This window comes from Colossoma macropomum, unplaced genomic scaffold, assembly GCF_904425465.1.
Source record: "Colossoma macropomum unplaced genomic scaffold, Colossoma_macropomum, whole genome shotgun sequence".
NCBI lineage: Eukaryota > Metazoa > Chordata > Actinopteri > Characiformes > Serrasalmidae > Colossoma > Colossoma macropomum.
In genome coordinates, this window is record NW_023494805.1 from 13,974,415 (window position 1) to 13,986,725 (window position 12,311).

The window sequence follows — 12,311 nt, forward strand, 5'->3', positions numbered from 1 at the left end:
GGTTATCACATATGCTCAGTACAACAGAGTGAAAATTGGAATTGTACAACCCTAAGAAGAACTGAATATACTGCATCACCTTTATTCCTCTTTCTCCTTTGTTTGCAGGCCATCCATAGTTCTGATCAAGCTAAATTAACCTCAGCATTAAGATGAAAAAGCTCAGAGGAGTGACATTTTACTCTTTTGTTTTGCTGTCTTTCAGACAGATTAATAGAAGTGTGCACCCCGTACTGTTGCTTTTGGCAGTGCATTATACCATGTGGTAGTGATGCTCTAATTATGTTTTGCTGGAAATATTAATATGTTATATTTAAGCAAGTCCTGGCCCAAGCTTAGTATGAAAAATAATTCATAGACTGTTTGGATATTGTGGATAAAAAAGAAGCATTTAGCCAATAACACAAAGTAATTAACCAATGCCTTTTTATAACTGTCAGTGTGTTTATGATCAGTTATGATATATTTATGTTCAGATAATGTCATACATATTCCAGAGTACATTAAATCAGCTTAGTTTTTTCAAGAAACTAAACTTTAAAGTACTTTTTCTGTCACTGGCCTGGTTTACTCCTGTTCAGAGCTGTTTACTCTTATGTGTAAATACAGTAGCGGCCGCTCAGCAGGAGAAGAATAACGGTATGATAACACCACTGACACATTCAGCCAGGAGTGCTCCTCTGCAGAGACAGACTGTCATCTGCACCGAATCACACTGTAACCTATCAGATGGCAGATTATCTACTCGAAGGGAAAATCATAACTGTGAAAAACACTGAACGTCCAAGGCTGTGAAGATAAATGTACTATGAGATAAAATATTAGCGTTTTCCATTTTGCGGTCCTGCATAACTGCCCATATGTTAATTATCCTTATTAACACATTAATGTCCACATGTAAAATGTTATATTTTCTTTGGTCAGTATGAACAAGACATTTTTTCAGATCCATTAAACCATGTTGCTAAAAAGTGAATTTTCACTTATGTTACTTAAATCTAGTTTTTTGTTGATTACTGATTTGTTTAGTTAAATAGTAGAAAAATTTTAGATTTGTTAATAAAAGTATGGAAGTTAGTGTAATGAAAAAATCAAATGGCTACTGAAAAGTTTGGACTCCCCTGGTCAAATTACATGTTTTTTTTTTTATTTTTTTAAGTGAAAATAAGTTGACATCCTCTACAGGGAACACAATTCTGCACGTTAATGCACAATTACTGTTTATTAACTGAATGTAACATATTGGGGAAAAAAATCAACATTAATTGTGGCATGTGCAAAAGTTATGGCATATTTTATATGTTATGTTTTATTATTTTTCCAATATGTTAAACTCAACAAATGAGCAGAAATTGTGCACTAAATTTAGCAGAAAAAGTGTTTATGTTTTTTTCCTTATAAAGGGTGGGTTAACTTATTTACACTTAGATAATCAACAAAACATGAATGACCGGGTAGTTTTTACATGAATGGGTTCAAATTCAGTGAACATGCAGATCTGCTAATTATCTAATATAATATTTCTATTATAATAGGATAATAATGAATAGATTGGTAGGATAGATGTCTGTGTGTGTGTGTGTGTGTGTGTGTGTTCTGCAGACTTCCTGGCTCTGCTCTCTGACAGGTCTTGGTGGTTGTATGAGCCATCCTGTGCCTCCCTGCTCTTTACTCTAGAACCTGGAGGTATACATGACCTTCTGGGTTGCCTGCTGTAAAGCCACTCTGCAGTGAGGAGCCTTGTATTAGGCGGAGGAAAATCCATTAAAGGCTTCACCTGATCAAAGACTCGCAGTGCCAGCATACCATATGCGCTCATTTAGGAATATCGATGACTGGTGCGCCTTACGAGCACTTCCATACAAGATATTGACTTACTGCCAAGTATTCCTGTGCAGAACTGAATCTATACACACATGTATCCCTTTTGGGTTTGATGAAGTTACTGTTGCTTTCTTCACATTCAAATAGAGCCTCAACCTGTCAACACGTCTCTCAGTTGTGATCGAGACTACCCACTGAGCACATGTTTTCTGTTGGCACCATTTCTTTCAGAACATGAAATCAAATATCTCCACTCTGCAAATAATGCTGCGGTTGCCTGAAACAATGGACTGTTTCTTAACAACTAATGCACATCCATTTCAAAAAGATGTGCAGTACTGCAGAAAACATATATTTAACAGAAAATTGCACAGAAGCCTCAAGGACTAAATATAATAGCAGATTTATCAGTAGTGTGTCCACCATTTGCTTTTATTACAGCTTCCATTCTTTTGGGGAGACTTGCTTTTCAGTCTTAGGAGTTGGTTGCATTTTCTGCTTCTCACCATTAAAGAATTCCTGTTACAAATTCAGACTCATCAGCCCATAAAAACTGCACATATCAGACGTCCAGTTTCAGTGTTCTTGTGCAAGGTATTTTTCCACACCTCCATAGTTCACTCTTAGAAGTTGGTTACATTTTCTGCAAAGGACAGAAACACCTGTGGATTTGTTTCAGATCTGAAGCAAGAGTGGAGCTTGATTTTCTCCTCTCTCTCAAAGATGAAAGCTTTAAGTACTGTTTTTCTGATGGTGAAGGTCTGAAGGTCTTGCAAAGTTGTCAGGAGTCCCATGTTCCCATTTTTCAGTTTTTGAACTTGTTTTGGAACCCCCTGTTTTTTACTTATTTTCCTTTGACTTTCTGCTTCATTATGCATGTGGATTATCTAATCAGAGAGAGATAATGTGGTCTCTGAATTTCACACAATGTACTTTATATTCATTTTATTGGCTGATTTAGCAATAATGTATTTTTGCTGTGTGTGAATAATCTAAGGAAAGAAAAATCTAAATGATACTGAAAAGTTTTCATCCATCATACAATGAATAATTGTATGGTAATGGTAATTCTGCCATCCTGTTTAGTTATGAGTCTGTTGAGGTACATGGTAAAATATTCATTATTGAACTTCAATTAGATGTTTACCAATGTCATATCTGTGGACCTCAGATAAAACTTTAAACTCTTAAACTCTCAGCTATAATATTTAACACTTAGTCCCAGCACAATATTGCTTTCATATGTCTACTGTACGCTATGCCTACTGCTCAGGTGACTGTGGCACAGTTTCGTCGGATTCAGTTTGAGCCTCAAAAGAGAGAGGATTTTTTTCACATCGCTTGCAGTAGATTAAATAAATAAATTAGAAAGCAATGTCAGCTTTAATTTGTTTGTTCCTCACAAATTATGGCGTATCCATTATTCATCCACGAGATGTTTTTTCATCTAATTTTTTTCACCAAATCGAATAGGTCAAAACTTGATGTAGGCCTGCAGCAATTTAACTAGTAATAAAACATTCTGTTTATACATTTGATACGCTTCTGCTAATGCATTACTCTGAGAAGGAGATGGCTAATAAAAATAAATATCAAGCAAGGCCCTGAGGGATAAACTTAATGACATAATTCATAATTATATGGTTCACAAAGAGAAAAAAGTCCTGCCCTAGAGCTGTGCATTAATTCCATTCTTGGCAAATAATTTCAGAGATACTCATGAAACACAACTAGATCGCATTTGACCAATAATGTTTAATTGGCTAAGAATGATACGTTGATATGCCTTCGGGTCATCTATCTTGTAATGATATGACCTGGAATGAAATAGATGTAGCAATAACTTGTTACACTGCAAAAGTCAAAGATGGCAGTGATTGTCCAAGAGAGAATATATCTAACAAACAACAATCAGACTGAAGGCAGATTTAGAGGGTACACTGTTGCCTCTTTTCTTTCTCAGTATCTTTTACCTTCCAGGTCCAAACTGTTACCCAACAGTGGATCTCCAGGTGGATCCTCAGAGTGGTGCCAGAGCTTACACACTAATTACTTACTGTGTTAGTATTCGTTCTAAAGAAGTTCTGGCCATGTAATAAAAAACAGGGAGGAATGATATTGTTTTGTGCAGAGGCGGTTTGAGGAGAAATAGACCTGCATATGAACTTCCTTTAGAAGATAAACTGCAAAAAATAAATAAATAAATAAAGGTTTTAACTGAAAAAAGTTAATGTCTGGGCTGCCTTAAAATTTTGAGTTTAAATAATGAGCTGAGGGCATAACATTGTTGTTCTGTTAACCTCTTAAATAACCAGGGCTGGACTCAAAGGTTTATCAGACACTATAACCTATAAGTTCTATAAGAATAGCTCAGCCAGTTTGCACTGATGTCCCTGTAGTTAATGAATAATAAGCCTTAGTATGTATTAAACCTGGAATTTTAACTAACTTTGACTAACTTTATAAGGCTAAAACAACAGTGTAGAATTGATGCAATGAGCTCCCTTCAAAATGTTTACAGTACTGTGTAAAAGTCAGATACCATCCTTTATTTATTCAGTCCAAACAGCTATTAAGAAGAAGTTGTTCATTTTTAGCATCAGGAAAAAAGCAGAAAGCATATAATTGATATAAATGTTTCTATTATTTTCGGTATTTTGCAGCATCCATTCTTTTCAGGAGGCTTGCTTTTCTTGTTTTGTTTTTTTTGTTTTTTTTTAATGTGCAGGGATGTTCAGCCTTAGAAGTTGGTTGCATTTTCTTCTTCTCACAATCCAAATAATGCCAAACGCATTCAAAGATGCGGAGATCTGGACCCTGGGGTGGTCAGTCTATTGTTCATCAGCAGCTTTTTTGTTTCATTTGCAAACTTTTTTTTGTCTGTTTTCTTTTCTCAGTAAGGGCTTCTTGACCACTACACATACTTTCAGACTCATGGTGTTGAGTTGTCTTCTCACAGTGGAAGGATGGACAGAAACACCTGTAGATTTTTTCAGATCTGAAGCAAGAGTAGAGCTTGATTCTCTCCTCTCTCTCGAAAATGAAAGTGCTTTTTATCTGCTGGTGAGTTTTGGTGGTCCACCTGGTCTTGTATGCGGTGGTCTCTGATTTTTGCACAGTACTGTAAGTGGTGCAGACAGTGAAGTCAATTTTATTTTTGTCATAAACTCAAGGTCCTTGGATTAAAGATAAGATTACATAAGAGTACACATACTCATTACCATTCCTATGAATTCCTGATAAGATTGAGCTGGAGTAGATGCTTTCTCAGCCACATCTTCAACATTTGTCCACTTGTGATGTCCTTGATAGTAAGCTGGATGATTAAAGAAAAGAAGAATACAGTAACTATGGAAAATACTGTAAAAAATACTGTTGAGTAAATTTGAACATAAATCATATTAATTCCACCAGACTCTAATCTCAATCCTCAAAAGCGTCTTCCACAGCTCCACACATGATCCTTGGTCATTCATCCGACGGCTCTATTTTAAGACTTGGCCTTGAAACTTCCATCACCTAGCATGCAGTTTCTACGGATGGCCATTAGTGTCACTATATGATCCAGAAAAGGCAGCGTGAAACCATCGCTGAGATTTAAAATAGACCTGGCTAAATGGATTAGCCATACATTATCCATACAGTCCAATGTCTGCTAGCTCACACTGCATAAATCCAAAGTCTGGAGGCCTACAGCTCGGCATCAGAGCTTGTTGCCAATGTCCTCAAGCTGGAGAACAGTGAAAAATCTGATACTTTTAAAATAGAAATGGTTGGTTGAACTCTTTTATTTAATTTGAAATACTAGTGAAATTAGATTCAAAACCACAGTCATATTGTCATGCCAAACTAAAATCGACTCAGCATATTCAGGCCTTTATCCGCTTTGGGGAGGGGCAGTGTGAGCAGACTGTATTCAGATGACTGCATATTTCAGTATAGTAAATGTAGAATCTAAGCTTGTGTAAGCTTTCTTTCCCTTTTAAGATGATCTCATCCTTTCATGACAATTTCATGGAAATTTGTGATGTGATTGTGGTTTTTGAGTGAACAAATACTGGGAACAAAACAAGAAATGGCAAACACTTAACTCAATTTTATTCAAAACCTTAGAGCTGCGGAACTAAGCATTACAAGTGGTGCAATCATATTTTCCAAAGAAAAACTGGACCATTCATTAGATGTTGCTCTGGAGTTTAGCAAGAGTCTTATTGGGGGATCTTGATGACACAGTACTTTACACTATAAACAACATCCCATTCATTACATTCAGAAACCAGAGAAGATCTGTGGTAAGCCTAATCCTCCCAAAAGGATTCAGATGACTTATTGATGGTTTGTAGATTGCTCTGAGGGCCTGGCATGAATGAATCCTTCAGACCATTAGAAGCAAATCCAACATCCCAGTAGGTTTATAAATCAAACATTCAGCAGTAGGCTACTGTGCAAAACTCATAGACCACCTTTCTGTATTTCAGTTTAAATGTCTATTAAGGACAAGATATTCATTTTTTCAGTGTCAGAATAAAAGCAGGACATATATATTTAACAGAAAATTACACATAAGCCTCAATAACTGAATAAATAAAATCTAAAGCATTCATTTTGTGCACCCTACTGTCACATCTCTTCCATCAATCCATCTTTCCAATCTTAAAACCAAGCTACAGCTGTTCCCTCTTAACTGAAGCTGCTCCCAAAGATCTCACTGACATTGTTTCCCTTCAAACAGACATTATCATTCTCACATGCAGCTACCCAAACTCACCTTAGCTGCCTCGCAAACTGCTTTCTCATGTGCATCTAAAATGGCTAAGGGGGATATTTGTGAGGAGATTAGATATAAGATAATCCGCCCATATAAGGAGGAAAGTCAAAGAAAATAACAAAGTTTTGTCCAATTAAGAAAATTATTAAAATAAAACAGCACTCCTAACAACTAGGTAGACCACCAAACTGTCACCGTCCAAAAAACAGCACTTAAAGCTTTCATCTTTGAGTGACAGAGGAGAAAATCAAGCTCCACTCTTGATTTAGATCTGAGAAACTCCTTCTACTCCACTGTGAGAAGACAACTTAATGCTATGAGTCTGAAAGGATGTGTAGCTGTCGAGAAGCTGTTACTGAAAAAAGGAAACAGACAAAAAAGAAAAAATGTTACACTAGAACACCAAAAGAACACTCATATATGGAAATGTAATTTAATTCTTCACTGTCATAGTTCAATAATTTACACTATCAGTTTATGTTATCATAGTTACTGAATAATTTATAGTGGTTACTGAATAGTTAAGCTTAATAACTGAATAAAAGGTTCAGAGTTTAAGAGGTTATCCCAGACTTATTACATTATCCCAAGCCTTTTATTCAGTCGTTACATGGAAAACAAGGCAAACTAGCTGAGTTATCATTAAGTTATAGGAGTGAAAAATGGAGGTCTGGACCTCCTGGCAGGCTCTGGGCATTTAAGGGGTCAAGTCAGCTTCTATTTCTCCAAAAAGAGCTTAAACTAAGATCTACACTGATGTGACTGCTTGTAATGATGGCATATAGCTAATCGAATCTGCACAGTTAAAATGAAAAGAAATGACCTTTCGTCCCCTAAGAGTTGTCTGTTGTTCAGATCTATATAGTTTCATACTTTCAGACCCATCTGTTTTAAATGCCAACATGGCACTTGGACCACTCATGGAGAAGGAGTGTCAAGCTAACATCTGATCAAAGAGACCTCTCATTATGCTGGTGACAGCAATCTGCCCAGCGCATCAGAGATTTCATGTTTTCAGACCATTGTACATGGCCTGGCAAAAAATATTAGCAGAAAATCAATAACATGAGCTAGAGGAAACTGATATCTGACTAATGGATGTGGCTCAGTCGTGACAAGGTTGTGGGGTTAAATTCATGTTTGTGTGGCTGGCTAAGGCCAGGGGTCAGTGTGACAGCCTATCTGCCCTTAATGGATGACTATCGACTGGGTTTGATCAGGATGTTCAGGCTATAACGTGTCAGTCTGCAGCCCAGGAGGACTCTATGAGTGTGCGAAGATCTCTGAACATCCTCTTTGTCCCTCAGATCAATAGATCATCAGCAGCACATTAGTGTAGTCTATTAGTTAGATCTCTTTCATTAGACACTAGTAATGGTAGTCAGCCCATACACATTCAGAGGCCTGCAGGCTACATCTGTATTATTCTGTTTGTTTCTGTATTGGTCATTTCTATAATTGTAATTAATAATCGGTAAGGGTAACTATAATTTTCACAGTCTTCTATCTGTATTTTAACCACTATTTATATTCTAAGATAATATTCTGTTGACCTAATGTAGGGAAGAGCAGGGCACAACCTAATGTGAGGTAAACTATATATAACATATATTTATGTAGTTATATAGAGTTGTATATAGCATGCCTGTGGTTACTTTCCTCTAGTACCATCATCTGCCAATTCTGAGACCTTTCAGGCAGACATTTCTCAAGATTTGCCTTGTTTTTGAACCATAAAAGTAGCTTTTTTATCGTAAGTGTGATTACAAAGCTGTGTGTTTACATCACAACAAGAGCTAATCAAGCTAAAGTACAGCCCCCAAAAAGGAGGGTTAGTTTTAACACATGATAAAAAGTGCTATAGCAAAACCATCAAAGTCATAAAAATGTTTATAATTTTATTACTAAATTTATCACTATACATATGCTACAGATAGCACATAATTAAAGTTTTATCATGCAGAGAATGGCTGTATTTTGCTAGCTTTTCACACAGACTGTTTTCACTTGTCATATTTTTTGACGCATATATTTTTGTGTATTTAGGTTATAAAGCTCATTCCATCAAAGCTCAGAATTTTACTGAACTAATTGTGTTTTCATCAACTTACTAGCCTTCTCTGTGACATTTTTACAGGTATGAGCCCAAAGAGAACACCAATAGGAAATAGGAATATGCTTGGTTATTTAAATACACTGATATCCAAATTCAGAGGTAAAATCCTGAAACCATACTAAACAAACCCTACGTTCAAATGTGATTTTGTTCAAAAAGCAGCTCGATAAATAGCTAACAGGCAAACAGGCCTCTCAGAATTTGTCTTTAATTATTTACTAACAGACTCACTGAAAAACTACAAAATATGAAGTAAAATATGTCACATACATGTCTCACAAGCCTAAATCTGTCATAAGATGCATTTAACCTGTGAAACACTGGATGAACATCACCTTTAGCAACATAACACTGCCAATCCTACTGAGGTACTAGTAGAAATTAGCATGATCCTAATTGTAGTAATTTTGTAAAGAATGTATAAAGTGAAGTTTTTGACATGAAAACTGCATGACTGGCATATGTTTTTGATTGGATGAGAAAAAATAAATAAACCACTCATGAACTTGGGAAAATTCCATGCTTTATGTTTTGTTTGATCATTTTAGGCTTTGGACAGAGATACAGAGATGAACACAGGCCAGAATGCAGCAGGTTTAGACACACAAGAATATTTGAGCAAACTCTAATGTACTAGTAGGAGTCATGTGATATCACAGGTCATGAATATGCAATATAAAGAAGGCTGTGGTTTGTTGTAGCATCAAAGAAAGTGTAACTCCAAATAGGTGGCTGGGGGACAGTGTAAAATATTCATGAATGTTGTTAATCACAGGCCTGCCACTAGTTTAAGTAAGAAGGGAAAATACTGTATTTTTTTTTGCACATGAATCTGTTGTAGTTAAAGAGTTAGACTTTGTGAGATTTCCTCTTAAATGCTAAATACAAATATCATACACAATGCTACATGACATTTAGTAAAACGGTTCCCCTACCTATAAGACAAAACCACATGGGCGCTAAGAGGATGCTTAAAGTGTAAAGAGGTATTATTTGGCCTCCTGTATAATGAGAATGTATTTTAAATCAATGTTAAATGTCTTCATTAAGGAGAGCAATAAACTGTTTCACAGCTGTGTTGTTTATCCTCCTGTTCAGTATCCCCCACTTCCAGATGATTTACCTCACAGACACTAATATGACCCTCCCCCACTCTGTGCCAGTGGAATATGCTGCATTGATATAAGGCCATCATCAGCTTCATGTGCTTATTAAACCATATAGATAGTTTTATCCTATCATTTGTTCCATGACAACACTTGATCTGCCATAAAACTCTTCCAAGAAAAATTCTTTAGAGCAATATTTAGATTAGTCACTCTGCAAGATTCGGTCATAATATGTATGTCATTTGATACCACTGGCCATGTCTACATTTTTGAGCACTCCTATCATTTAAAACTCATTCAGTGAAGCTCATTTAAATGTAAAAAGATGCTGGATTACTAAATCACAGATGGCTCTGTAAATACCAAACTCTTGTCTTGTTTTCTGCAATTGCATCGGTGGTGTAACTTCCAGAGGGGCTGGAGTAGATGTGTCCTTTATATCTTAGTATTTTCTCCGGTATAACACACCTGATACACTTTAACAGCTAACTAACAAACCCCACCTGAGCTAAAGTTTGTGTGAGCATAACTAAGGAAAGTCATCCACTGGATTTGCTAAAATTCATATATGGACACAATTTCCACATGAATAAAACAGCACTGCATCATCACAATTAATACCAAAAGTAAATAAACTGGAAGACAAACTTGTTTTGGTGTAATGCATGTTAATTATGTGGAAATAATTATTGTAATCATGTAAATTCAATGAATTAAGTGGACCAGGATTAAGAGTAACTGCTATAATAAATTAAGTGTGCTTACTGAATAAGGTTCTTTGTGCTGTAAAATATTAGCTTGCTGCTTGCCTTTGTACCAAATGCGACTCTTTGACATTGTTGAACATTAACACAAAAGTGGTTCCTATGCACTATGGAGTTTACCAGAAACACTCAATCATTCAGTGCATAACATCTCCTACGCTGTCCACACATCGTCTCATTGCAGCTCCTCCAGGAAAGAAAAAACAGAAGTTTCCAAAAGTGGAGCTCCAAAATTCAATGATTAAAGAAAAACAGGGGAATAATCGTGTGAGACTTGATAGACCACCAAACCTGTCACAAGCAGATAAACAACACTTTCATCTTTGAGAGAAAATCAAGCTCCACTCTTGCCTCAGATCTGAAAAAATCCACAAGTGTTTCTGTCCATCCTTCCACTGTGTGAAGACAACTCAACACTATGAGTCTGAAAGGATGTGTAGCTGCCAAGAAGCTGTTACTGAGAAAAGAAAACAGACAAAATTTGCAAATCGAACAAAGAAGCTGCTGGTGTTCTCAGAACACTGGACGGACCACCCCAGAGTCCAGACCTCAACACTCATCAATGAATGTGTTTGAGGTTACTTGGATTGAGAGCAGCAGAAAATTCAACCAACTTCCAAGAGGGGTCAAAAAATATCCCTGCAGATTTCTCAAAAAAACTGAAAGCAAGTTTTTTGAAAGCACAAAAAAGTGTAATTTTCAGTGAAGTGTATGTTTTCTGCTTTTTTTCCAACACTGAAAAATGAAAAACTTGTATTTAATTATCATCAGGGTATCAAGACATTAGTCTCACTGGTACGTAATCACGCTGAGCAAGAATGATGAAATTCATACTCCACTTGTTTACGGGGGGAACTACTATCCCCTTACACTGCATTTCACCAGTGAGGCCTAACTGAGGTGACAGGGGCCTGGGGTTTAAATGAACATCTCCTGCTAGCTATCACTGTGCACAGCACTGCAGCTTCCAGCCTGCAGACCAAACCCTGCAGAGAGTGATGCGATGCGATCTGTCATGGGCGATTCATGCCGCTATTAACATGACTATTAACATTAGGCCTCTGAAAGGATGAGTGATCTTTGTAAAGGTCAGAGTTCACATTAGCGGGCACCATCAGCAAATGCTGAACCTTTTCATTCACTTGAGAGCACAGAGCACAGAGTAAAAGGGTTTAGAGGAAGAATCATTGAATGTGGACCCAATGCGACGAAAAATATATGAAAGAAAATACATTTGGCATCACATATTTAGATCTATATGAAGATGCATGAATATATTACATCAACACAATTATTGTCGTTCATTTTACTTTTGGCAAGAATTGTGTTGGTGTATTTTATTAACATGGAACTGTTGTACACATTTGAATCAAGTACATTCAAAGCAACTCTTTCAGTAAATATGAAAGGCTGGATGATGCCTATTACAGTAACCTTAACATATGATCTGTCTATCAGCAAAAGAGCTGAATGAACAGTTTAAATATATATCTGACATAATACTGATAACTTGACCAATTTAAATGTTTTAAAGGTGATTAACTGAGGATTTTCTTTTTCAGTGTGCATCCACAGTGAACAGATTTATCCAAGCTGAAGTCTCATAAACCAGTATCTCTATTTAATGAAACACAGCCTGTTACTATACCTAGAACATTCTTGCTGACATATGCGGTATAACATTCATAACATAATCAGCATGAAAAAGATGTGGCCTGTATATCGTAACT